The sequence below is a fragment of the Phyllobates terribilis genome, unplaced genomic scaffold, assembly GCF_046119375.1.
Source record: "Phyllobates terribilis strain yellow unplaced genomic scaffold, ASM4611937v1 Scaffold_707__1_contigs__length_783275, whole genome shotgun sequence".
NCBI lineage: Eukaryota > Metazoa > Chordata > Amphibia > Anura > Dendrobatidae > Phyllobates > Phyllobates terribilis.
The window spans coordinates 59,419-77,664 of NW_027363467.1; the positions used below are offsets into that span (position 1 = coordinate 59,419).

General features: G+C 47.7%; 5 non-coding genes and 2 pseudogenes across 5 annotated transcripts; all 7 read right to left on the reverse strand.

Annotated features, from left to right (window-relative positions):
- Nucleotides 1–157: 157 nt before the first annotated feature.
- Nucleotides 158–348, reverse strand: LOC141236403 (U2 spliceosomal RNA). Its single transcript, XR_012302064.1, has one exon. It is a non-coding gene; the product is annotated as a U2 spliceosomal RNA (small nuclear RNA).
- A 1,115-nt stretch (nt 349–1,463) lies between these two features.
- Nucleotides 1,464–1,654, reverse strand: LOC141236404 (U2 spliceosomal RNA). The gene has a single exon (XR_012302065.1). It is a non-coding gene; the product is annotated as a U2 spliceosomal RNA (small nuclear RNA).
- Nucleotides 1,655–2,769: 1,115 nt separating this feature from the next.
- LOC141236405 (U2 spliceosomal RNA) lies at nt 2,770–2,960 on the reverse strand. The gene has a single exon (XR_012302066.1). It is a non-coding gene; the product is annotated as a U2 spliceosomal RNA (small nuclear RNA).
- Nucleotides 2,961–4,075: 1,115 nt separating this feature from the next.
- LOC141236417 (U2 spliceosomal RNA) lies at nt 4,076–4,269 on the reverse strand. Its single transcript, XR_012302077.1, has one exon. It is a non-coding gene; the product is annotated as a U2 spliceosomal RNA (small nuclear RNA).
- A 5,564-nt stretch (nt 4,270–9,833) lies between these two features.
- LOC141236425 (U2 spliceosomal RNA) lies at nt 9,834–9,911 on the reverse strand (annotated as a pseudogene).
- Nucleotides 9,912–11,028: 1,117 nt separating this feature from the next.
- On the reverse strand, nt 11,029–11,205 carry LOC141236419 (U2 spliceosomal RNA; annotated as a pseudogene).
- Nucleotides 11,206–17,384: 6,179 nt separating this feature from the next.
- On the reverse strand, nt 17,385–17,575 carry LOC141236406 (U2 spliceosomal RNA). The gene has a single exon (XR_012302067.1). It is a non-coding gene; the product is annotated as a U2 spliceosomal RNA (small nuclear RNA).
- Between the last annotated feature and the right edge of the window lie 671 nt (nt 17,576–18,246).

An 18,246-nucleotide genomic window follows, 5' to 3' on the forward strand; every position in this document is an offset into this window, starting at 1 on the left:
TGAGCTTGTAATCTGGCTTCTGCAACTTTGAACATGAAAAATCCAATGAGGAGAAGAAAAGCAAAGCCAAAGAGTCCATCCCAAAATCCGACAAACAAGCAAAATGAACAAAAAACATTGAATTCAATTCTTTCTGATTTTAGAAACTGCATTAAAGAAGGGGTGCACCGGTCCTGGAGATACTGCAATACCAGGTCAATGCGTGGAGTGGACAGAGCAAGCTCTTTTTCCATCTCCCTGTTCTAAAAATCCATTTAATATATGGTCCCCAGATAGGGGACGTATCAGATATTAAACTGATAAGAACAGATACTACACTTGATCTTAGCCAAAAGGCCGAGAAGCGATAACCAGAATTGGTTTCAAACTACGGAGCCACCCAAGGATCCTGAAAAGTCCATTTGTGGAGATGAGCTCCTGGACTCCCGTTAAGAAGACATGTTGTCAACCTCTAGATCCCTTACATGCCTGCACTTTTCGGCTTGCTGCTGCTGCAATCCACGCGTTTTAGATCTGCATAACTCCACCTCTTTAAACACAGCACCTTCACCCCCTGCTGTTCCCACCCGCCTCAACACCGTTGGAAGGGAGGAGAACCAATTAAGGCGGGGGGTGGGGTGGAACGAGCAGCTGTCTACCCTTAGCAGGAGGGCTCCTGATTACATACCTCTCCTGCTGCTGCTGCTGCTGGCTGTCCAGCAGCAGACTGAAGGTGGCTGCTGCTGTGCACAGGTATATAAAGGCTCAGAGCCTATTATGACACGCGCAGCCAGCGTTCCATTGCCACATTCCATCTACTGCAGGCAGGATACCTGGCTGGCTGAATGTCGCTGAGAAGCTCACAGAGACCGCCATAAGCAACAGTTTAACAGAATGCCACAGACTAATCAACCAAACTTTTTGGGTTGGGTTCTCTTTTATAGTCTGCAGGCATTAAATGAAAGAAGTCAGTGTTCCAGCAGAGGGAGACAACGTTTCAGAAAAGGCATTGTAGCAAACCAAAAAAGAAATTTTAAGCGCAGCAGAGTAACCAGCGCACATACCTGTTAGCTCAGGTGAGTTTAAAAGGCTGCTGTTGATAACAAGGGCATTTGCTAAATAGATGGTGTGTGTGCAACAATATACTGAAAGGTCAATTATATTGTGCAGCTTATCTCACCACCTGTAGTTATTTAGGTGAAAGCTCCAAAATGCTTGCCTAATATGTCTGTTTATCCAAAAGGAAGTAAAAAGGGAGAGCTAGAAAGATAGCATTGCATCACATTACATGGCAATGCAATGCACAGTTGCTGAAGTTGAACCAAAATGAGCTTGTAATCTGGCTTCTGCAACTTTGAACATAAAAAATCCAATGAGGAGAAGAAAAGCAAAGCCAAAGAGTCCATCCCAAAATCCGACAAACAAGCAAAATGAACAAAAAACATTGAATTCAATTCTTTCTGATTTTAGAAACTGCATTAAAGAAGGGGTGCACCGGTCCTGGAGATACTGCAATACCAGGTCAATGCGTGGAGTGGACAGAGCAAGCTCTTTTTCCATCTCCCTGTTCTAAAAATCCATTTAATATATGGTCCCCAGATAGGGGACGTATCAGATATTAAACTGATAAGAACAGATACTACACTTGATCTTAGCCAAAAGGCCGAGAAGCGATAACCAGAATTGGTTTCAAACTACGGAGCCACCCAAGGATCCTGAAAAGTCCATTTGTGGAGATGAGCTCCTGGACTCCCGTTAAGAAGACATGTTGTCAACCTCTAGATCCCTTACATGCCTGCACTTTTCGGCTTGCTGCTGCTGCAATCCACGCGTTTTAGATCTGCATAACTCCACCTCTTTAAACACAGCACCTTCACCCCCTGCTGTTCCCACCCGCCTCAACACCGTTGGAAGGGAGGAGAACCAATTAAGGCGGGGGGTGGGGTGGAACGAGCAGCTGTCTACCCTTAGCAGGAGGGCTCCTGATTACATACCTCTCCTGCTGCTGCTGCTGCTGGCTGTCCAGCAGCAGACTGAAGGTGGCTGCTGCTGTGCACAGGTATATAAAGGCTCAGAGCCTATTATGACACGCGCAGCCAGCGTTCCATTGCCACATTCCATCTACTGCAGGCAGGATACCTGGCTGGCTGAATGTCGCTGAGAAGCTCACAGAGACCGCCATAAGCAACAGTTTAACAGAATGCCACAGACTAATCAACCAAACTTTTTGGGTTGGGTTCTCTTTTATAGTCTGCAGGCATTAAATGAAAGAAGTCAGTGTTCCAGCAGAGGGAGACAACGTTTCAGAAAAGGCATTGTAGCAAACCAAAAAAGAAATTTTAAGCGCAGCAGAGTAACCAGCGCACATACCTGTTAGCTCAGGTGAGTTTAAAAGGCTGCTGTTGATAACAAGGGCATTTGCTAAATAGATGGTGTGTGTGCAACAATATACTGAAAGGTCAATTATATTGTGCAGCTTATCTCACCACCTGTAGTTATTTAGGTGAAAGCTCCAAAATGCTTGCCTAATATGTCTGTTTATCCAAAAGGAAGTAAAAAGGGAGAGCTAGAAAGATAGCATTGCATCACATTACATGGCAATGCAATGCACAGTTGCTGAAGTTGAACCAAAATGAGCTTGTAATCTGGCTTCTGCAACTTTGAACATAAAAAATCCAATGAGGAGAAGAAAAGCAAAGCCAAAGAGTCCATCCCAAAATCCGACAAACAAGCAAAATGAACAAAAAACATTGAATTCAATTCTTTCTGATTTTAGAAACTGCATTAAAGAAGGGGTGCACCGGTCCTGGAGATACTGCAATACCAGGTCAATGCGTGGAGTGGACAGAGCAAGCTCTTTTTCCATCTCCCTGTTCTAAAAATCCATTTAATATATGGTCCCCAGATAGGGGACGTATCAGATATTAAACTGATAAGAACAGATACTACACTTGATCTTAGCCAAAAGGCCGAGAAGCGATAACCAGAATTGGTTTCAAACTACGGAGCCACCCAAGGATCCTGAAAAGTCCATTTGTGGAGATGAGCTCCTGGACTCCCGTTAAGAAGACATGTTGTCAACCTCTAGATCCCTTACATGCCTGCACTTTTCGGCTTGCTGCTGCTGCAATCCACGCGTTTTAGATCTGCATAACTCCACCTCTTTAAACACAGCACCTTCACCCCCTGCTGTTCCCACCCGCCTCAACACCGTTGGAAGGGAGGAGAACCAATTAAGGCGGGGGGTGGGGTGGAACGAGCAGCTGTCTACCCTTAGCAGGAGGGCTCCTGATTACATACCTCTCCTGCTGCTGCTGCTGCTGGCTGTCCAGCAGCAGACTGAAGGTGGCTGCTGCTGTGCACAGGTATATAAAGGCTCAGAGCCTATTATGACACGCGCAGCCAGCGTTCCATTGCCACATTCCATCTACTGCAGGCAGGATACCTGGCTGGCTGAATGTCGCTGAGAAGCTCACAGAGACCGCCATAAGCAACAGTTTAACAGAATGCCACAGACTAATCAACCAAACTTTTTGGGTTGGGTTCTCTTTTATAGTCTGCAGGCATTAAATGAAAGAAGTCAGTGTTCCAGCAGAGGGAGACAATGTTTCAGAAAAGGCATTGTAGCAAACCAAAAAAGAAATTTTAAGCGCAGCAGAGTAACCAGCGCACATACCTGTTAGCTCAGGTGAGTTTAAAAGGCTGCTGTTGATAACAAGGGCATTTGCTAAATAGATGGTGTGTGTGCAACAATATACTGAAAGGTCAATTATATTGTGCAGCTTATCTCACCACCTGTAGTTATTTAGGTGAAAGCTCCAAAATGCTTGCCTAATATGTCTGTTTATCCAAAAGGAAGTAAAAAGGGAGAGCTAGAAAGATAGCATTGCATCACATTACATGGCAATGCAATGCACAGTTGCTGAAGTTGAACCAAAATGAGCTTGTAATCTGGCTTCTGCAACTTTGAACATGAAAAATCCAATGAGGAGAAGAAAAGCAAAGCCAAAGAGTCCATCCCAAAATCCGACAAACAAGCAAAATGAACAAAAAGCATTGAATTCAATTCTTTCTGATTTTAGAAACTGCATTAAATAAGGGGTGCACCGGTCCTGGAGATACTGCAATACCAGGTCAATGCGTGGAGTGGACAGAGCAAGCTCTTTTTCCATCTCCCTGTTCTAAAAATCCATTTAATATATGGTCCCCAGATAGGGGACGTATCAGATATTAAACTGATAAGAACAGATTTTTTTGATTGAATATATCTTTTATTAGCACAAAAAATAAGTTAACAGACAGTGTACAGTGCCGCAGCCCAGTACACACAGAATTCTACATCATATTTACATAGCATGAGGATACGACGCACTAACTAGACACATCACACCCCTATGCTACACAAAACACTCAATCTGAAAGAAAAAGCATGTCAATCAATACAGTACGACGAACCGTGATAAGGGATGGGGATTGGGAAAAAGGGGATGGGGAGGGGAAAATCACAGGCCCGAAGCTTTATTGAAAGACAAGACACATAAGGGGAGAGGGGGAGGAGGGGTTTAGTCCTCATCCTCGTCCTCCGGACCGTCCATGATGGAATAGTCTCTGAGCAGGCTGTGGATCAGCCTGCGGCAGTCCTGGATGGACATCCTCTCCCTCCTCAAGATGAACCGGTTCCTGGCGACCCAAACGGCATCCTTGAAGCAGTTCATAAGGCGCCAAGCCTCCTGGATGGCTCCGACGGTATGAACCCCAGGGAAGAGTCCGTAAAGCACAGAATGGTGCGATAGGCTCGCCCTGGGGACAGAGTTCCTCAGGTCATCCTCAAGTGCAGTCAATAGGCGCTGTGCAAATCCGCAGTCCCAAAAAGTGTGCAAAGATGTTTCCTCCACGAAGGGGCACCTTGGGCAGTACCGGGTCTTGCACAGGTTCCGGGCATGCATGAATGACCGGACGGGCAGTCCGCCCTGAATCGCCATCCACGACAAGTCCTTGTGCCCGTTGGTCAGCCTGTCAGACGACACATTTGTCCACACAGTCTCCAGCGTGTCCTGGTGAAGTCCTGTGATGTTCTCCACGTCATCCTTGGCTCTGATTAGCTTGTGGATAGTTTTGGGCTTCCACAAGTCGGGCTTGAGTCCCTCCAGTTGATGCTCCCCCACAAATCGAACGACGTCTCCGTAGAACCATGGCGTCGTCCAGTTGTAGGGGAAGGAGCTGTCCCACTTGTCCCAGCCGAGTCGCCTCCAAAGAGGAAGCAGGAAGAAGCGAGACATGGACCTGCCCGCGGAGCCATTCTTGACTTGCAAAGTCCGGCGGACACAATCACACACAAAAGAGGATCGCAGGAGGGTGGGGATATCTGGAACACCCTTCCCACCCTTGCGAGGCTCCTTGTACATGACGGCCCGCCTGACTCTGTCCATCTTGGATCCCCAGACAAAGTGAAACACTGTCCTGGTAATGGCCCTGCACACAGTGACGTGTGGGGGCCAGGCCTGCGCCGTGTACTGCAAGACGGGCAGGACCTCATTACGCAGGACGAGTGCCTTACCCTCACAAGTGAGGTGTCTGAGGCTCCAGAGTCCGATCCGTTGCTTCACCTTGGCCAAGCGTTCTTGCCAGGACTTGAGGGCCGCTCCTTCCTTCCCGAACCAGACTCCCAGCACCTTGAGGAAATCCGGTTGAATGTTGAAGGGGAAGGGGGCGGAGGAGGCCGGCTGCCAATCCCCGAAGAGCATGGCTTCCGACTTCCTGCAGTTGACTTTGGCCCCTGAAGCCCGGCCGAACCTCTCACACGTCTGGACGAGGGCGTCGACTGAACCACGATCAGCGCAGAAGACGGTGACATCGTCCATGTAGAGCGAGCACTTGACCTCGTGTCGTCCCGGACCCGGTGCGGTGATCCCTCTGATCTCTCCATTCTGCCGGATAGCCTCTGCGAAGAGTTCTATAACACAAACAAAAAGAAGAGGTGATAGAGGGCAGCCTTGTCTGACCCCAGAGAGGACAGGGAAGGGGTCAGTCTTCCAGCCGTTCACCAACACCGAGCTGTGGATATCAAAATACATCAGACGGACATACGAACAAAACATGTTACCCAGACCTAACCGGTGGAGAGCTCGGCCCATGAACTCGTGGGAAACCCGGTCGAAGGCCTTCTCCTGATCCAAGGAGACCAGGGCCGCGTGTGCGCGGCGGACCTTGATGTACTCGACCGTGTCCCGCACGAGAGCGAGGCTGTCTGCGATGCGACGTCCAGGGATGCCGCAGGTCTGGTCTGGGTGGATGATCCGTCCGATGACCGTCTTAAGTCGTGTCGCCATCGTCTTGGCCAGGATCTTGTAGTCCACGTTGAGCAGAGTGATGGGACGCCAATTCCTCAGGTCGCACCTCTCTCCCTTCCGCTTGTACAGGATCGTGACCATTCCTTCCCTCAAAGATGGAGGCATTCTACCCTCCACCACCATCTCCTCGTACAGGTCCAACAGGTCCGGACAGATGAGGTCTCCCAGCGCTACATAGAGCTCCGCTGGAAGACCATCACTGCCCGGGGTCCTGCCGGTCCTAAAGGATTTAGCGGCAGAGAGCAATTCGCCCACCATCAGAGGTTTGTCCAAGGCTGCCGTGCCTGCAGGATCAAGATGGTTAGTGATACCTGACAGGAACTTATCAGCAGCGTCGGGGTCGGTAGTCTTGTGGGAGTAGAGTTCGCTGTAGAAGTCGCTGACGACCCTCATCACGTCCTCCTTCCCACGTCGCATGTTTCCGCTCTCGTCTCGCAGCTCGTTCAGGGGCGTGTGACCGGCATGAAGTTTCCTGAAACAGAATGAGTTACATTTCTCACCCTTCTCCAGATTCTCCACTTTGGAACGGAAGACGATTCGCTTGGACTCCTCCTCAAAGTGCCTTTTCAAGCTCTTCTTGGTCTCCTCCAGCTCCTCCCTCACGTCCCAGCCGCAGTGAAGAAGGTCCTGCAGCGACCGCAGCTTGCGCTGCAGCCCTCTGAAGTCCCTCCTCTTCTCACACGCCTGTTGTCGACCCTTGGCCTGAAAGAAACAGCGAAACTCAAGTTTAACATATTCCCACCAATCAGAGACTGTTTGGAAGCTACCCTTGTAGGACTGCCACATTGCGTAGGCTGCTCTCAGCTCCTCCACGACTTCATCCTGAGCCAGCAGAGCACAATTCAGCTTCCAGGAGCCGGGGCCGGACGGAAAACCGTCGCCGAGGACACCTTGTAAGTGAATGGCTCTGTGGTCGGAGAAGAAGCAGGAGACCATCGAGTGCCTACTCTGCCTGACTGCCCGAGAGGTGAACACAAAGTCAATCCTGGAGCGGAGTGAGCCATCGGGTCGGCTCCACGAATAGTTCGTGGAGCCTCTCCCCATGGAGCCCACCACGTCCTGAAGAGAGGCCTCGGTTACCATCTCGATGAGCAGCTTGGACGTGATGTCCAACTTGGCAGATGTGCCAGAACTACGACCATCCTCCTCGATGGGGCAGTTGAAATCCCCGGCCATCACTAAGGTCCTGGTGGTGGCAAGCTGAAGCCGCAGGGTCTGGAAAAGCTCCAAACGCTCATTCTTCAGTGGGGACGCATACACGTTGATGAACCTGACAGGTTCTCCCGCCCAGTTGCCATCTACAACAAGAACCCTGCCGCAGATGAGCTCCTGGACGGACTCAAGCGTGAATGCGCCCCCCCTGATCAGAATTGCGACCCCCGCAGACTTGCAGTCACCCCCACCGGACCAGTAGGATGGACCGTGGGACCACTCCCTGGCCAGATGTTTGAAGGACCTAGAGGAGGGAAGGGAACATTCCTGCAACATATAAACATCACACAACTGGGAAGTAAGGAAGGCATAAATAGTCTGACGTCTGAACTTGTCCTTGATGCTCCTGACATTAATGGAAAATAAGTTAATATTAGCCATCATGTAGGGAAAAAAGAAAAAGTTAGCGCAGGCAATACACCTTAGTTACCACTCCGGTCGGGTGGTCCCTCGTCGGTGTTGACTGCTGGTGACGGGATCACCAGCAGGCCCTCTTCCTCCATCTGGTCAAGCAGCGCGGCCTCGATCTCGGCGACCACCAGTTCCTCCTCTTCTGGCTCGGCCACCAGGGTCTCAACCATGTGCTCCATCTCTTCTGGCTCAGGGAGGGTATCCTCCTTTTCGCCTACGAAATCCAGAATCTTCTTTTTGGAGGATTCAGTAGCAGGGCTGTCCTCCACCTTCCTCTTTCCCCGGGTTGGAACTGGGGAGACAAGAAGGGGAAAATCCTCCTCGGAATAGATAGCGGCGGGTGGAGGAAAGGTTAATTCCACCGCTACCATGGTCTGGGGAGGGAGAGTGGCTGCCGGGGCAGGGGAAAGGACACCTGCTGAGGAGTAGGGGAAGGAGTAAGAGGAAGTGGAATCCTCAGCAGGGGTGGCCGGGGTGGGGGGGGATTGGACGGGGGTGGCAGGGGGAGGGATCGAGAGAGGGGTGACAGAACTCTTACCCTCCTTTGACTTTTTCTTCTGCTTCGGAGCTGCTGGGACCGTCGCTGGGGCTTTGGCCACCGACTCCTTGACCGCTTTGGCCTTGGTCGTCTCGGCCTTGGCCGCTGGGGCCTTGGTCGTCGCGTCCTTGACCTTCACAGGCCTGGTCGTCGGGGCCTTGTCCTCCGTAGCTGGGGTCGTCGCAACCACCGATGCCCAGGATCTCTCACGCTTGGGGCAATCCTTGTACAGATGAGCCGCCAGCCCACACAGGTTGCAGGACGTCTTCTTCAGGCAGTCCTTCGAGCTGTGTCCCGTCACTCGACAAATCCTGCAGGCATCCTCCTTGCAGTCCTTCATCTCGTGGCCATTCTTGCCGCATCTCCTGCAGTTCTGCGGCATGTCCGGGTAATAGATGAGGCCGTAGGAGTTGCCCAGGGAGAAAGTCGGGGGCAGGTGCCGAAGTCCGTCTGAGTACGCCAGGTCCCTGTGAAGTCTAACGGTCACCGACCACTTACCTGTCCAGAAGCCGAGTCCATTCAGGATGTGAGAGGGTTCCTTCACAACCAAACAGAAGCGTCTCAGGAAGGTACAGATGTCTTGGCCTGGGGTGTGCGGGTTGCGCATGGAGACCGTGATCCTCCTTTCGTCCCTCTGGATAGGGCAGCTACCTGTAAAGGCAGAGAAAGAATTATCCGGTCCTTTTGCGCTTACCATTTCCCAGAACCTCCTGCAGGTGTTCACAGTGGCGAAGGTGACGAAGAAGATCCCCGTCAAGAAGGTCTGGATGCTGAGGGTGTCCGACCTGGAGAAGCCTCGATCCAGCAGCATCTTCTGGCAGAACACGTCCGAGGACATGTCCGGCACCCTCCCATCCACTTCCTTCAGCTTCAGGGCCACCGTCTGCCGCATCCATGGCTCCAGGGCTGGAGCTTCGTGGCGGGGCTTCTGGGGTCCCTTCTGCTGGCCAGTCGTGGAGGCAGAGTCCTTGGGGTCAGAATCGGCTCCTGGCTGGGCCCTCCTGGCTGTCCCCTGCTCCAGGCTCTTCTTTTCGGCCTTCATCGCAGCGCTTGCCATGGCTTTCCTCCTGCAGTTACTTCTTGGAGCTGGATCTGGAACTCTTCCCGGAATGGGTGGAGCTATGCAGATTCTTCTCCAGTCGTGTTCTGGACAAATTCCCCGAAAGGTCTTTGTCTCGATGATTTTCTTCCTCGAAGATTCCACAGGACAGCCCGATTCTTCTCCGAGTCTTCGTCTTCTTCTGGATTCTTTAGAGCTTCTTCCTCCCACCGATATCCGCCTTCCTTCTCCGATGTCAGCTGGGCTCCGAAGCTCTTCTCCTTCCGAGTTCGATCGCTCTCGTCAAGTGTAGATCGTAGCTCTTGTGTTCTTAAAAGAACAGATACTACACTTGATCTTAGCCAAAAGGCCGAGAAGCGATAACCAGAATTGGTTTCAAACTACGGAGCCACCCAAGGATCCTGAAAAGTCCATTTGTGGAGATGAGCTCCTGGACTCCCGTTAAGAAGACATGTTGTCAACCTCTAGATCCCTTACATGCCTGCACTTTTCGGCTTGCTGCTGCTGCAATCCACGCGTTTTAGATCTGCATAACTCCACATCTTTAAACACAGCACCTTCACCCCCTGCTGTTCCCACCCGCCTCAACACCGTTGGAAGGGAGGAGAACCAATCTTAAGGCGGGGGGTGGGGTGGAACGAGCAGCTGTCTACCCTTAGCAGGAGGGCTCCTGATTACATACCTCTCCTGCTGCTGCTGCTGCTGGCTGTCCAGCAGCAGACTGAAGGTGGCTGCTGCTGTGCACAGGTATATAAAGGCTCAGAGCCTATTATGACACGCGCAGCCAGCGTTCCATTGCCACATTCCATCTACTGCAGGCAGGATACCTGGCTGGCTGAATGTCGCTGAGAAGCTCACAGAGACCGCCATAAGCAACAGTTTAACAGAATGCCACAGACTAATCAACCAAACTTTTTGGGTTGGGTTCTCTTTTATAGTCTGCAGGCATTAAATGAAAGAAGTCAGTGTTCCAGCAGAGGGAGACAACGTTTCAGAAAAGGCATTGTAGCAAACCAAAAAAGAAATTTTAAGCGCAGCAGAGTAACCAGCGCACATACCTGTTAGCTCAGGTGAGTTTAAAAGGCTGCTGTTGATAACAAGGGCATTTGCTAAATAGATGGTGTGTGTGCAACAATATACTGAAAGGTCAATTATATTGTGCAGCTTATCTCACCACCTGTAGTTATTTAGGTGAAAGCTCCAAAATGCTTGCCTAATATGTCTGTTTATCCAAAAGGAAGTAAAAAGGGAGAACTAGAAAGATAGCATTGCATCACATTACATGGCAATGCAATGCACAGTTGCTGAAGTTGAACCAAAATGAGCTTGTAATCTGGCTTCTGCAACTTTGAACATGAAAAATCCAATGAGGAGAAGAAAAGCAAAGCCAAAGAGTCCATCCCAAAATCCGACAAACAAGCAAAATGAACAAAAAACATTGAATTCAATTCTTTCTGATTTTAGAAACTGCATTAAAGAAGGGGTGCACCGGTCCTGGAGATACTGCAATACCAGGTCAATGCGTGGAGTGGACAGAGCAAGCTCTTTTTCCATCTCCCTGTTCTAAAAATCCATTTAATATATGGTCCCCAGATAGGGGACGTATCAGATATTAAACTGATAAGAACAGATTTTTTTTTTTTTTTTTAAACCATTCAGGTTAGTTTTATAGCAAATCAGTAGGATATACCAAAACTGTTGCAAAAAAAACTTCTCATCATCATGGCCATATTTATTAAGCATAAAGTAACCTAATATTACAGAAAGAAGAACATCTTATTAATATAAACCAAAAGATCACTGAAATTTTACAATATGCCTCCACTTTTTAAATTTCCACATTCCCTCGGCATCTGTTCCACCACCGCTACTACTATCCATCTTGTAAATCAAAAATAGCCTAGAAAGAATAATTATGGCTTGTGTGTTAGAAAGTTTGTGGGATGTGAGGAATCTTTGTGTATTTAAAAGGAAATCAATTACAGTAAATACATTCATTTACTGTAATTGATTTCCTTTTAAATACACAAAGATTCCTCACATCCCACAAACTTTCTAACACACAAGCCATAATTAACCACAAAACTCTCTCCTTTACACGTCCACTTGCACCAATACCAAACATAACCACACGCCAATCCACAAAAGTCACTCCTGCCAAACTCCTACACAACCCCCCTACACATTTCCACACGTCTTGCGCAAAATCACAATTCCACATCAGATGCATAACCGTCTCACAACCATTACATCCATCTCTTGGACAAACATCCGACCTAATCAAACCTCTCTTCTTTTGAACGTCTCTCACTGGAAGAATATTGTGAAACGCCATCCACACTACATCCTTCTGTTTGTTGGACATCCCATACATACCCAACTTTCTCCAAGCATCCGCAACCTCATTCCCTCTCAAACCAACAATATTAGACTCGACCTCATTTGCACACAATTTCCTATACACCCTCTTAGTCATTCTAAACTCATCCACCGGCACACTCAGCAAATCATACTTCTTGACAAACTTCTCAATCACCTCATACCACACCGGACACTTAAAAGACACAGGCACTCTCGCATCCCTCTTTCTCCAACCTAACCCATACAACATCCATCCTGCAGAATAACTTGCCATACATGCACCCTTATTACCTTTACCCAACAATACCACAATCGTCTTAATATAATGGAGCCCTAAAAAAACCTCAACATTAGGAAATCCCAAACCACCATGCTGGCAGGCCTTATAAAGGCTTTCCCTCTTCAGCTTCTCCATCTTGCTGCACCAGAAAAAGGAAAAAATCATTTTCTCAACTCTCTTCACTTTCCTAAAAGGGGATGGAAAAATTATGGCCACAAAAAGCAGAATGGGTAAGATCACTGCTTTGATAACTAGAACTTTGCCCCGCAAAGAAAGATCTCTCATTCTCCAAAAATTCAATTTTCGCTCAACACGCATACCACACTCGTCCCAACTCTCATTTCCTTTCAGATCATCATTGAAAAATACCCCTAAAACCTTAATTGCACTCTCCTCATACTTAACACCTTCCATACGAATACTGTCATCTCCAAAGCATTTGAAACTACACTTAGTCCAGTTAACTCTAAAACCTGATGCACCACAGAAAAAATCCAAAAGCAACCTCACCCTACTCATTGAAGCCATACTTTCACTCACCATCACAACATCATCCATGTAACCTAACACCTTCACATGCTTACCACCACTCCCAGGCACTAACAATCCTCTCATCATTTTCTCACGTCTCACTAAACACAGCAAAGGCTCAATCACACATACAAACAAGACAGGGGACATAGGGCACCCCTGTCTTACACCAGACCTAATCATCACTTTGTCAGACAACCATCCATTCACTAAAAACTCACTTGACACATAATCATATAAAGACTTAACTCCATTCAGAAAAACCCTAGGGAAACCCATCCTCTCCAATACTTTAAACAGAAACACATGCGAAACTCTATCAAAAGCCTTTTCGAAATCAATTGCTAACACCATACACTTCTGCTTTCTAGTCTTACAATCCCCAAGCATATCCCTTAACAATAACAAATTATCACTTATACTCCGACCAGGCACGGCACACACTTGGTCATCCTCCACAACCCTACCAATCACCTCACGCATACGATTTGCTAACAATTTACTGTAGACCTTATAATCAGCGTTAAGCAATGATATGGGTCTCCAGTTCTCCAAACGCTTTTTCTCACCCTTCTTAAACACAAGAACCACTATACCCTCTTTCATACTGTCACACAAAACACCATTCATCCACATATACCTACAAACCTCAGTCAAGTCCTTACCCAAAAACTCCCAAGCTTTCACATACAGCTCCACAGGCAACCCATCCTTCCCAGGCGTCTTATTCTTTTTAGCACTCATAACAACATTCCTCACCTCATCCAAAATAACATCCTCACACAAAGCATCACATTCATCCGAACCAAGTCTCTTCTCCATACCACTCAATACATGCGACACAAGTCCAGGATCAATCCATTTCTCATCGTACAACTTACTATAGAAGCCATTCACCTCATTCAACACATTCTTCCCAACCACACTAGATCCATCTTCACCTACCACTTCACTCAAATCCAACTTCCTTCCATTCATTTTTTTAAAAAAGTACCTGGTGCACTTTTCATTCTTTTCCAAATGCTCTAACTTGGTACGGTAAATAATCTCTTTACCTTTTTCATCCAGAAGACATTTTAACTCATTCTTAGCAACCTCAAGCTGATCAGACATATCCATTCCTTTCCTAACACACCCACGCAACCAATCAATCCGTCTACTTAAGTCATTAAATCTATTACGATATCTGGCAGCTTTTTTGTAGCCCCATTTTTTAAAGAAAGTTTTTAACTGTAATTTCACCCAATCCCACCATTCAAGCACACTACCAAAATCACGCTTACGCCACCTCCAACTTGCATACCTTTTCTCCAACTCACTCATCACCTCCTCATCCTCCAACAACCTCGTATTCAATTTCCAAACCCCACCCCCAAACACCATGTCCCCATTCGCACTAAAAACTCCACGCAAACACTCATGAGCAGAAAAAGGTACCTTATGTTGAACATAACTTGAACAAACCATATTTTTGGAAAATAACATCCTATCTATCCTCGATGAAATATTACCACGGTCAGCATAATATGTAGGCGGTGGTGGAATGCCATACTCAAGTATTGCAGCGTCTAAGAAAGAAAAATCAGAAATAAGTTGAGATAACTTTTTTCCCGTAATGTCCACATTACCTTCTGTGACACAATTACAGTCACCAACAAAAACTGTAGGAATTTTTCCAGGGAGAAAAAAAATCAATTTCTCAAGAAGAGCAAGCCGCTCCTCTTTTTTAGTAGGACAATATAAATTAATCATTCTAACCTTCCACCCCCTATAACTCAAAAAAACAATAATGCAGCGACCCACCTCCACAACCGTGTAACTATCAATAGTAATATTCTTATTACCAACTAAAATCCCCACACCATCATTTTTGTTAAAGCTGGACCCCGACCAAACATACTGGCCATAAGGCCAGTCCTTATCCCCTGGAGATTCAGTAATCCCACACTCTTGTAGACAATAGACATCTGCACTCAAACCCTTTAGATAATCCAGAACTGTTGTTCTTCGGGTAACAGATCTAATTTGCCTAACATTAAGGGACACAATGTCCCATCCAGAATGATGCGGCATAACTAAAGGGGATCACACATAACCTGAAAAAAAAAGAAAGAAAACATCAACTCAACCTTCATCAAGCAAAGCAAAGCTATTACCATCTGGCTGAATGCCAAATGTAACAATGTCAGGAGAAAATACATCTGACGGGTAAGCACGAGAGTCCACCGGGCTATCACACACGGCAGCAATGGATGAACACTCAGTCCTTGGCTTCTTCTTGACCACATCAGGATCCTCCTCATCAGAGAAACGGACAGCAGACAAGTCCCCTTGGCCACCGCCCCCGATCTCCTCTGAAGCAGTATTGCACCAAGATATGACAGGAGAATTGGACAAGTCCATTTCCCCCTCACCACGGACACCAAACTGGGGAGGGAAAGGTGACATCACCTCTGGAATCACCATGTCAAAGCCTCCTGACGCAGGAGGCTGAAGCTGGGCATCTTCAAATATGTCGTCCATCTGAGTGCCATCCTCTTCCTCTTGGGGAGCAGTTGCCTCCCCGACATCCGGAAGGGGACCTTGTGGAACCCTAGTAGAAGTCGAAGGAACAGCAGGCCCCTCCGCGACCACTTGAGCAAAAGACTTAGGAGTGGTTCTAGCTTGACACTGCCTAAGAACATGCCCCTCCTCACCACAAGCATCACACTTTACCTGGTTCTTGCAGTCTTTCGCCATATGACCAGACGTGTTACACCTCCTGCAGGTTGGCGGATACCTGCAGGACTCCTGGACATGACCATACTTGTTACATCTTCTGCAGAAAAAAGGAGCATCAGGAAAGTACAAGAAACCAGTGTCTCTCCCAATAGAGAAACTCATAGGAGGATAATGTATGCCCCCTGGCCCCTCGGGGTCTGTAGCAAAACGAACAAAGTACTTGTATTTGCCAGTCCACAAGCCTTCTTCATTCGAGATCTTGTGGGAAAAATGCACATAAGTACAATGCCTCCTCAAGAATACAGTAATGTCCTCCTGGGGGATAAAGGGATTGTGCATAAACACAACAACAGGAACATCCCCCTTTGAATAGAGGACAGTAAAAGTGAGTCCATCTAGGAGGGAGTTCTCAGTATGGCCTTTCAAGGTTCTATAAAGATTTTGGCAAGCAGCCATAGTAGAAAGAACCAGCACATACCTTCGATGACTTCTAAATTCCTGCAGGCAAAGAATGTCCGACTTCTTAATCTTCAATGCTTCATAGAAGATGGCATTCACCAGGTAGGACATGGAAAAATGTCCCTTCTTCTCCTCGGAAATCTCAATGCGAAATCCATTCTTGACCCGGGGGTCCCCGGTCCCAGCAAATTTCAGCTTGACTCCCATAGTCAGCCACGGAAATCGCCTTCCCGTTTCCTCCTAACTCTCCCCCTATAGCAGCATCCAGCTTAAGCCACCGGAGTGGCGATGCTGGAAGGCCGAGGGCTAGCACTCAAGGAACCTGATGTCCAGACACTTGATCTGAGCCAAAAGGCCGAGAAGCGATAACCAGAATTGGTTTCAAACTACGGAGCCACCCAAGGATCCTGAAAAGTCCATTTGTAGAGATGAGCTCCTGGACTCCCGTTAAGAAGACATGTTGTCAACCTCTAGATCCCTTACATGCCTGCACTTTTCGGCTTGCTGCTGCTGCAATCCACGCGTTTTAGATCTGCATAACTCCACCTCTTTAAACACAGCACCTTCACCCCCTGCTGTTCCCACCCGCCTCAACACCGTTGGAAGGGAGGAGAACCAATTAAGGCGGGGGGTGGGGTGGAACGAGCAGCTGTCTACCCTTAGCAGGAGGGCTCCTGATTACATACCTCTCCTGCTGCTGCTGCTGCTGGCTGTCCAGCAGCAGACTGAAGGTGGCTGCTGCTGTGCACAGGTATATAAAGGCTCAGAGCCTATTATGACACGCGCAGCCAGCGTTCCATTGCCACATTCCATCTACTGCAGGCAGGATACCTGGCTGGCTGAATGTCGCTGAGAAGCTCACAGAGACCGCCATAAGCAACAGTTTAACAGAATGCCACAGACTAATCAACCAAACTTTTTGGGTTGGGTTCTCTTTTATAGTCTGCAGGCATTAAATGAAAGAAGTCAGTGTTCCAGCAGAGGGAGACAACGTTTCAGAAAAGGCATTGTAGCAAACCAAAAAAGAAATTTTAAGCGCAGCAGAGTAACCAGCGCACATACCTGTTAGCTCAGGTGAGTTTAAAAGGCTGCTGTTGATAACAAGGGCATTTGCTAAATAGATGGTGTGTGTGCAACAATATACTGAAAGGTCAATTATATTGTGCAGCTTATCTCACCACCTGTAGTTATTTAGGTGAAAGCTCCAAAATGCTTGCCTAATATGTCTGTTTATCCAAAAGGAAGTAAAAAGGGAGAGCTAGAAAGATAGCATTGCATCACATTACATGGCAATGCAATGCACAGTTGCTGAAGTTGAACCAAAATGAGCTTGTAATCTGGCTTCTGCAACTTTGAACATGAAAAATCCAATGAGGAGAAGAAAAGCAAAGCCAAAGAGTCCATCCCAAAATCCGACAAACAAGCAAAATGAACAAAAAACATTGAATTCAATTCTTTCTGATTTTAGAAACTGCATTAAAGAAGGGGTGCACCGGTCCTGGAGATACTGCAATACCAGGTCAATGCGTGGAGTGGACAGAGCAAGCTCTTTTTCCATCTCCCTGTTCTAAAAATCCATTTAATATATGGTCCCCAGATAGGGGACGTATCAGATATTAAACTGATAAGAACAGATACTACACTTGATCTTAGCCAAAAGGCCGAGAAGCGATAACCAGAATTGGTTTCAAACTACGGAGCCACCCAAGGATCCTGAAAAGTCCATTTGTGGAGATGAGCTCCTGGACTCCCGTTAAGAAGACATGTTGTCAACCTCTAGATCCCTTACATGCCTGCACTTTTCGGCTTGCTGCTGCTGCAATCCACGCGTTTTAGATCTGCATAACTCCACCTCTTTAAACACAGCACCTTCACCCCCTGCTGTTCCCACCCGCCTCAACACCGTTGGAAGGGAGGAGAACCAATTAAGGCGGGGGGTGGGGTGGAACGAGCAGCTGTCTACCCTTAGCAGGAGGGCTCCTGATTACATACCTCTCCTGCTGCTGCTGCTGCTGGCTGTCCAGCAGCAGACTGAAGGTGGCTGCTGCTGTGCACAGGTATATAAAGGCTCAGAGCCTATTATGACACGCGCAGCCAGCGTTCCATTGCCACATTCCATCTACTGCAGGCAGGATACCTGGCTGGCTGAATGTCGCTGAGAAGCTCACAGAGACCGCCATAAGCAACAGTTTAACAGAATGCCACAGACTAATCAACCAAACTTTTTGGGTTGGGTTCTCTTTTATAGTCTGCAGGCATTAAATGAAAGAAGTCAGTGTTCCAGCAGAGGGAGACAACGTTTCAGAAAAGGCATTGTAGCAAACCAAAAAAGAAATTTTAAGCG